The sequence below is a fragment of the Aphis gossypii genome, chromosome X, assembly GCF_020184175.1.
Source record: "Aphis gossypii isolate Hap1 chromosome X, ASM2018417v2, whole genome shotgun sequence".
Taxonomy (NCBI): Eukaryota; Metazoa; Arthropoda; class Insecta; order Hemiptera; family Aphididae; genus Aphis; species Aphis gossypii.
Genome location: NC_065533.1, coordinates 43,997,367 through 44,007,186, shown reverse-complemented (window position 1 = coordinate 44,007,186; position 9,820 = coordinate 43,997,367).

Below are 9,820 nucleotides of genomic sequence, written 5' to 3'. Positions count from 1 at the left end.
CCAAAAAAACAATTTTGAGCGGAGACGGTCTGTCAGTCTCTGACATTAATAACTAATAAATGTACCTTTATTTTGTATTATGTTTTTTGATATAGCTATTTAAGTCGTTTATTTTATTTACAGTATTATAGTAGATAGATATATTTTTTTCCAGAAAATATTGCATTTAGTACATTTAATCATTATAATTATGTATATTTATAACATAATATATTCATTTATTAACAACGAGTTTCTGTACAAGGTACGTTTAAATCTATATTATTTAAACTTTCATTACATAGGTAATACGTAGCTCACAACACCCGTATAATAATAAATTATAATATGTTTTGAATGTATTTTCAAAATATATTTATGATGACCATTAATTAATATCTTTTATGTGGACATTTCCATTCATATCGGTTACAAATTGCATTGCATTTTATAGTTGCGATTGCTTAACCTGCTTACTCAGTGTATTATTGCAATGATAATTTTAGATCGTATAAGCTGATAAAATATGTTAATTATTTTATAAAATTATGAATAAAAAATAAATAAAACAGATACATTATACAGAAAATGTTTATTTGTATTACATCTAGATAACTACATTTAATTTATAACAATAATAGCTTTGTGGTTATACACCATACAATATGACGCAATTACATTATTTTTATTTATTGTTTACAATTTAAATAATTATTGGTAAAACAAAATTGTTTTATGTAAGTTCCTCTTCAATATAATATGATATCGTATCGTATTACATTTGACTGTGACTTATACCAGTACTTAGGAATTTATAAACTTGGTAATACATAAGATATTATAGTCTTAGCAAAAACTAATTAAAATAATTTTTTCATTAAAAAAATTGATATGCAAGATTATAATTATTATGTGTGTAATAAATTTTAAGAGCATAATAATTTATTTGCAAAATATTAAAATTATTTGCATTTAAATAATATCATTATTACCATTTAGATTTTATATTGATCTACATTTTTTTTTTACGTTTTCTCACTGAATAATATAAATATTCAAAATGATTGTGTTAGGAAAATATTATATTTTTGTATTCATATAAACATTATAAACACCCCATCAACATCAATGTATGCAATATATTACGTCACCACAAGAATATATAAGGAAATAAATATTTTTTAATATTGTTTTTTTTTTTAAATATAATTTTAAAAGCTTCTCCTGAGCGTAGAATTCTGATCATATCAATAATAAATGAATGTATCAATTTTACGATACGTCATACATATTTTTTATTTGTGACTATGTACTATTTTTAACTTTGAATTTGATTTTGGATAGACAATTGAATCTAGTTTAGATAGTTCAAAATTAAAATTGTTTAATATTTTTTTTATAATCAATAAAAAAATAAGGAAAAACGAGAATTTTTATGCTTAATTAGTTTTCAACTAAACTAATTTCTACAATTTGTTATAATTCAAAAACGAATAACTTTCGAAACTTGAAATTTTCGACAAATAATAAATTATTTTAAGTATTTATTATATTTTAAGTTAGATAATGGCCTTTGAAAAAAATTCTTACACAAAATTATAGATATAGTTATATTAAACTAAATATTTAGAATACGATCATAGTTATAAACATAGTATATTACAGCAGTTTTTAATATTTCCTTTTTAAAAACAATGAAATAGAAAAATGACATTTTCTAACGTTTAACTTTTTTATCAGGTTTGAGTTTTTAAGTGGTTTGAAGTATTTGAGTATTTGAGTATTTGATATTGTTGCACAGCCATTATTTTCACGGAACAATTGATAAACATTGTTGAAGCTGTCTTACTATTAGAAAATACAAAATATATTATATAATAGTACCAATCGTATTAGTTTAGTATTTTGTTCGCATAATATTCAAATACTTTTTAAAAAATATTTATTATTTTGATGAAAAATCTCGAGCGGAAAATCTTGCAGAAGAGACAACTGCCTTCCCAGTCTCTCCCATGAAACATGACGCATAATGTACTCACATAATCATCTTAGATTTAGTTTATTTTTACTCATAAGTTTTTCACTACTGGCACGTATATATTATGTCTAAATACTAGGCTAATAATAATTTAATCACAAATAGTAAATCTAATGAAGACGTACAAAAGTGGTGAAGAAACAATAAATGTATTAGGGTTAAGCATAAGTTCTCGTATGACCTCAACTAAGAAAATATAAATGTGCGGGTTATAATAGCTATTTAACATACAAAATAGTAGTTCATAAGTGTTATAATTCTTTAGCGTTATTACTATTTTTGTTCGTCTTATGATGCATTGAGTTTTGACGAAGGATATTCTAGTATAAAATATTGTTTTTGATTTGCAGAAGGAATATACCTACATACATACGCGTGCGCGTGCACACACACTAATAATATTAGCAACCTGATCGCGTATTTATTACGATTTTCATTCAACAATATGCATAATAAGTGATAATTAATTTAATTGGACATCATATTATAATGATTTTACATACACGTGGACAATTAATCTTTGCATCTACTTTTTTGGTTCTTAAACGAGTGTCTTAATAAATCCTAATGGCTTAATATCACATTAAATCGAAGTATATTATATTATAATATTAATATATAAGTGTGTGTGTTTATACATAAAATTTTTTATACATATATTGGCCATCAAAAAATGGCGAAAAAGTAGTAATAATTAATCAGTAGATATACAGCTTCATGTAGGTTTATATATTATTCTAAATTCGAGACGATGCGAAATAATACTTATAACACTTTCGACGATGGTACTGAATGATATTTAAAGCAGCGTTCATAAGTGTAGCATTTTAATATACAGGGTGTCCCGTGAGGATTTACCCATTGCGATATCTCGTTATCTGTATTTGTTACCACTATGGTATTAAATAATTCACTGTTTTTCTAGAAACTAGAAAAAATATTAAAAATCAGGAAATTAATGAAATCAAAATGTTGAAACGTCAATATTTTCAGAAAAATTAACTCTACAAAATGGCTATCTTCGATTTTTTTGAAAATAATTAAATAAAAAAATATATTTTTTAACTTTTTTACCAAAACATTAAAATAAATTAAAACATAAAATATTTGTAGTTCTTATTCCTGTGAGTCTTATTAAAAAATCAGAATTATGATATGTCCATTATTTCAGGAGATATCGCAATGGGTAAATCCTCACGGGACACCCTGTATGTAATATTTACTTACATCTCGAAAATTACAGCGACGGATGGCTGTAAATGACCAATTTTTGATCTTAAACAGATTATGCAGGATCAAGAAAGCGAGAAAATACGATGTGTTAACGATGTCGTGCATCTATAGTTTACTATATGTGTAATTATGTTTCCGTAGTATCTGTTTCAGGTTTATGTGCATAACGTTTAAGTCTTTGTAGATATACAGACGACAATACCGTAAAAATAACAATAAAAAAAAATTCAACAATTCAACAAAAATTAAAATTGTTATCAAAAGTGTTTGAAAAATTGGCAAAACAAATAATGTACCATGAGAGGTTATAATTTTTATATTTTGATCCTATATTTAGAACATCGTTCTACGTCTCGTAGTGCTGTTAAATGCTTAGATGAGTTCGCATCAAATATTCGCAACATTTGATAGTATTTTGAAATAATGTATAATATTTTCACTGGATTATGTTAATGTAAAATACCTGTTTTATTGTGTTATATATTTTTAAAATCAACATTACGTAGTTTAAACCATAAGACCATATCATTTTTTCGCGTTATGGGTGTATGCATATGCAAGGCGTGATATAATATCAAATATGTGTTAGGTAGAGATATAGACGACTTTAGAAATAACTCGTATTGACGTATCCGATGTGCGTGTGCTGAAGTCAAAACTTCTGTATATTATATAATAATATTTTTTGAGCTACCTATGAAATCGTGTCAAACAGATTACGGGTGCGCCGTTTACTCGCGGTGTGGCTATCGTGAAGAACGACGCACCTAAATTACGCCTATAACTTATGAGTCGTACCGAAACATTATAACCAAGAAGTAGGCGAACGCCGCTGTTGTCGATAGATAATAATATAATAAAGGTATACTCGCGTAATAGACAACAATCAGTCGCATTACACGATGTATGTATAAAACGTTTAGAACATAGTCTGGTGTCTGTTCGTAAGTCGTACTGCCTAACTATCAGCAGGGGCGTTCCTTTTTCTTTAACGATTTTGCACCCGCGCCCCTGTAATCTAGGTCTGTTGGTCGGCTTCCGCGCAAAAAACGCAAACCATTTTGTGAATATTATTTAATTGCACTTATATTATATGTTTTATAACTAATTTTTTAATGCATATTTAACTGTTTTTTAGTGCATAGGTACATACACACATTCATACATTTTTTAGTGCATAAACATCCTAACCCTACTTACAAGCATAATACCTATTGAAACTGTAGCGTGTATACAGTGTATATTGTGCACACATATTATGTGGAAAAATATAGAGTGCGATTTTAAACCTGTCACACTTCGAGAGCACGTATTGTGAATATAGAATGTCGATTCTAGTATCTATACAATATTCGTTGTCGACGAGGGACGGGAAACTAAATCGAATTCGTCCTCATCGTATAAACGGCACGAGAAAAACGAGTGTATAAACTAATAAAATCCGCCGTATAGGTACCTGTATGCGTGTAAACCGGCACATTGCAGGTATGTGTGAGCGGTGTCGTCGTCGTCGTCGTCGTCTCGATACCCTTTTCGAGATATTATTGAGACCTCCCCACGCGCTGCGTTTTCAATGAAACGTTATATCGCAGGTACGCGTACGTATAGTATACTGTGTACAATAATATGAGTTTATTATTGTAATAATAATATTAATATTGTCGTGATGTATACGTTATATACACCAGAGCCTGTTGCACACACGTATAATAATATACAAGTCTGTGCTCGCGCGGAGAGAAGCGATTGCAGCAACGTCGTCGTCGTCGTCGTTGCGTGGGAAATAATCGTACGTTAATGGTAATAATATTATATTAATATCATTGTTGTACGTACGATTTATATATATATAAATATGATACAATGCGTTCTCTCTCGCCCGCGTGTGTGCTGTAAACCTTCGTGGTCTGTGTGCAGAGTGCAGTGTACAAAACCTGCAACGGGAACGGGCACCGTCATAATGGCATCGTTTCAATAAATCACGAGCCACCGTGGCGCGAGTTATTGTGGTGGCCAAATATTGTCATGTCTTCCACCGCAGTGGCAGCACAGCGATGTGGTGTCGTCGAGTACCTACCTAACCTATACGATATTATTATTATTATATACGATGTGCGTGCGAGTGTGCGCAACAGCCGGCCCCGGTAACTCTGGTAATAACCGGTATCATAATGTGTAGCAGTCTTGTATGTATAGGTACGCGAGTATATATATATATATATATAGTATGGATATTAATATTAATGTCATACCTATATTATATATCCTGTTCGAAGGTACTAGTGACTCGCTGTCCGGCGGACGACGTTTCTATTATATCATCATCATCGTCGTCGCATCGTCATCGTCATCGCCGTTGTCGTCGTCGTCGTATTAAGTCATATATATATACACCTACCCGCGCTGATTTGTGTTCTTCTCTGCATGTGGCTTGTTGTATTCCTCGCACATTTCGTATACTATTACATAATAATGATGATTTGGGACTTATACACTATTATAGTATAAACGCGTATGTCATATTGTATGTAGACATGTGTAATACCTAAATGGTCCAATTCACACGACCCTTGTGATGGTCTGAGACGATGACGTGTTAAAAATCAAACTATATTCGACGATATATCGACAATAGATATTATGCAAAAAGCGTTACAGCTTAAGAATTCATAATAATTTCAAAACCATTGTCTAGAAACCAAAATATTGTCGTGTTCATTTCCATAGAGGGTTGTCTGTATGTAATATATGCATATATTTGTTTGAAATTTAAATAAATAATTGAAAAACAATTAACTCTGCGACTTTTGACGATTTGAATAGTCCCAAAAATGACTTACTGGTCTTCGAAAATATTATCATACCTACTATTTTTTTTTTTTTAAAAATTCGTCACAGTGTTATTTCAAACAGTTATATTTAACCAAATTAACCAAATGGTTTATGCATAAGTATGTATGTGTTATGGGTTGAATGTTTTTATTTAAAATTTCACAGTTGGTGGTCCAAAAAACACAAGTTTCGAGTAAAGTTTTTGAATTCACATCCAGATGACCTCATCGGGCTCACACGCATCGTGTCAGATATTGCTAAAAACGGGTCTTAGATGATTGGCAATTTTAAAATTGCACCGTATAATTATCTCGGGTTAAACTATAAGTGTCGAGTAATAGTTGTTTGATTTAATTGGGCTTTCATTATTACCACTTACGAATTAAAACGTTTAAAATTGTTTTTTTTTTTATCAAAACAGCGTGTTTAATGTTTTTATTTTGTCGTTTTGTCTATGTGTGATAATTATAAACAGCGATGAATATTTATAGCATATCATAGTATTCATTTTAGGCGTAATATAACACTATATTTCACTTTACACTAAAAGGTTAAAAATGTAAAAAGTAGCGAGTTATAATTATTTCGTTTAGTTATTCAGGTTCATCATTACGGGTAATACAATAACGATATTATGTTAAATTATATAAGCGTATATGTATTGATTTTATAAATTGCCATCCTTGTCCTCTTAAAAACAGCAGTGTATTATATTATTTATATAAGTTATATAATTTTTCTTTTACTGTAAATCCAAATTGTTCAATAAAATACCTCAGCATTTAAATTAAAAATATATCAATTATGAATTTAATAATATATCAATTTCAACTAACTGTAATGAAATTTAATATTCACTTATAATATTTTGTGGTATTCATCTTAAATGAATTACAAAAAAAAAAACAGTTATCGATTAAGTTTATATTATTTTATAGACACTTTACAAGCATATCGGGCATCATCTCAGCTAGTTTTTGTACTGGTGTACGGCTATTTTCATAAGAAGAATAAAGATTGATTCAATGTGTTATGATAGATTTACTAGCTTGTCATTGTTACTTATTCAAATGGACACGTTAATTAATCCACTTAAAATATACGAGCTTCAAGATCAAGTAATAAACGTATCAGTTCTTATTATTATAATTTACTCTAATTTAACATATGTTATTGAATCACAATGAAATAAAAAAATATACATTTATAGATGATCTACTCGACAAATTTGTGAAAATGGATCGTACATATACGAAATTCTCTGTTGAAACAATATAATTAAGTACCTACCTATAACTATTATATGCATTTTTAATAACATTTTTAATTTCGCGAAGATGGCATAGCTGTGTTTTAAAAAGTTTATACTCCCTCTGTTCTCAGGGAAAAACTTAAATCGTGTTTATAAAGAGGTGTACTTACGTATCAATAAAAATATATCGAAAAATAATAGGAAGTACCTATAATGTTATTTAAAATAGGGGAAAAATAATGTTTGCCATATGATTCTCGTGACGAACGTTTTGAGTTTTGAAAAATGGCTATCTGTTCAATATTCACATCGAGTATATGCGTTTACCGCCCGGTATCACTATTATGCGGTACAGGCACACACACATACACTCATGTATACGTGTGCGCAGACTTTACATATTATTATTATTATTATTATTATATTATGTGCTATACACATATATATATATATAAAATACGTTTGTATATGTATATTAGGTGCGTATAAACTATACACAAGAGTGCCTACGCGGTAAGTGTGTGCGTGTGCACTCGTATAGTATAATACATACATACTCGTACATATATATTATGCACCCGCGTTTAAACAAAGGGAGACAAGAGATATTAGAAAATTAATAGGGTTTTTTTTTCTCCAAGAGATATACAATGATCGAACGGTATCAAAAGATCTCTCGCTTCCAATGCGTCGGACCGCATTCCTATGCATTTCCACTGGGGTAATACGCTTTGAATAACTAAAGCGGACACGAAATAATAAACTACATTTATAACCGTACATGTAGCAATTAGGTTTGTATATATTTTATAAACGCGTTCGAAGGCAATATAATATATTATAATACATAATATATAATTTAATGCGCACATGCACGCACGTATGCTTTATAATATTACATTATTGTAATATTATTATTTGCTCGAGCGGAATTATCGCCGTCGCGAAGAGATCGACATTCGACACTAGTAAAATGTATTACGATCAAATATAATAACGACTACTGCGTAATATTTTTATTACGATATCGTTTTGTGTGTCGGAGTCCGGGGACTTTCAATTAATCGTCGAAAATATATTTACGATATTTTTGATTTTACAACTATTGGTGAGTGGCTTTTTTTTAAATCGACTACTATACTTGAAGAGCGTTCTAAACTTTTTGACTAAAAAGCTTCAATATTTTACCTCTTTGTGCAAAAGAGACAGACTTTCTGACACAGAACGGGTATTGAAAAATTATCAAAAAGAAAATACCGCTTTGATGACGACCACCGGTGTGAGGGATGATCGAGGAAAATTTTCGTATTTCTTTTATGACTCTTAATAACACTTACGCATTGAGTTAAAATGTTAGTCCACTATCTATTTGTATTAAACCGGTAACCGTAGTACAATAATATAAAAGTTGTATTTGGGATCATTTTTAACGTTTGTGCGTGATTACAAACCTGACTGATCTTGAAGTTATTTTACGAGCAGTTTTGACAAAACGTTTATTATTTGGTTACAAATTATGCCAATACGGCAATATACCCTATAACCTTGATCTTAATCATTATTATAGTCACGACATACTATTTATTTTATTTTTTACTCTTTGTAAATTATAGCTACGTCAACCGAGTATAATATAGTGTTATATGAATTATTAACTATATAATATGAGTCGGGGTAAATCGTATAATTTTTGGTTGAATTCGGTAATTTAAGATGTGTCGAAATTTAAATATTATTTTTTCAGTCATAAATTATATTGATATATATATATATATATTTATATAATATAATGGAATATTTTTATGAACGCGTTGAAGTGATAAATATTTAGAAACTTGAATATTTTATATTATTTAGTGTAAACATTTTATTTTCACACTTTAACAATCAAATAGAATAACAGGAAAACATAATGAGTACATTGTAAAAGTTAAAAAATTCTATACTTTACGTTGCTCGGAGTAATAAAATATATCAATTTGCTAAGAACATTTTAAGTTATTGAATATAAAATCAATTTTTCAAGAATCTTTTAGCGTATTATAATAATAATAATTGACTACATTATTTACATTACAATACGCATAATACATTACCGCCGTGTATACATTTAACTTTATATGCATAATGTATTAATATATAATAATTTAATTGGTTATGCTAAAAAACAGATGATGTACTATGATTGTGTTGTAGACAACGTTTCGCTGTGTGGTAATGATTAAATTTGAAAAATTACATGAATCGTTGTTATTAAAAAAAAAAACCTGTAAAATTACCATTTTTAAATACCGATGACAAGAAAAACTGTATTTATATCTTTAATAATGTTTCTATTAACACCGTATTACCACAGTATGTACGATAAATCTTCAGTTAAATAATTATGCCGTGGTCGGAACATATACCTATACAACAGGTACAACAACACGTTAATTATTATTAGCATGCCTATAATACGTCTTCCGGACAGGGGGAAAAATTGT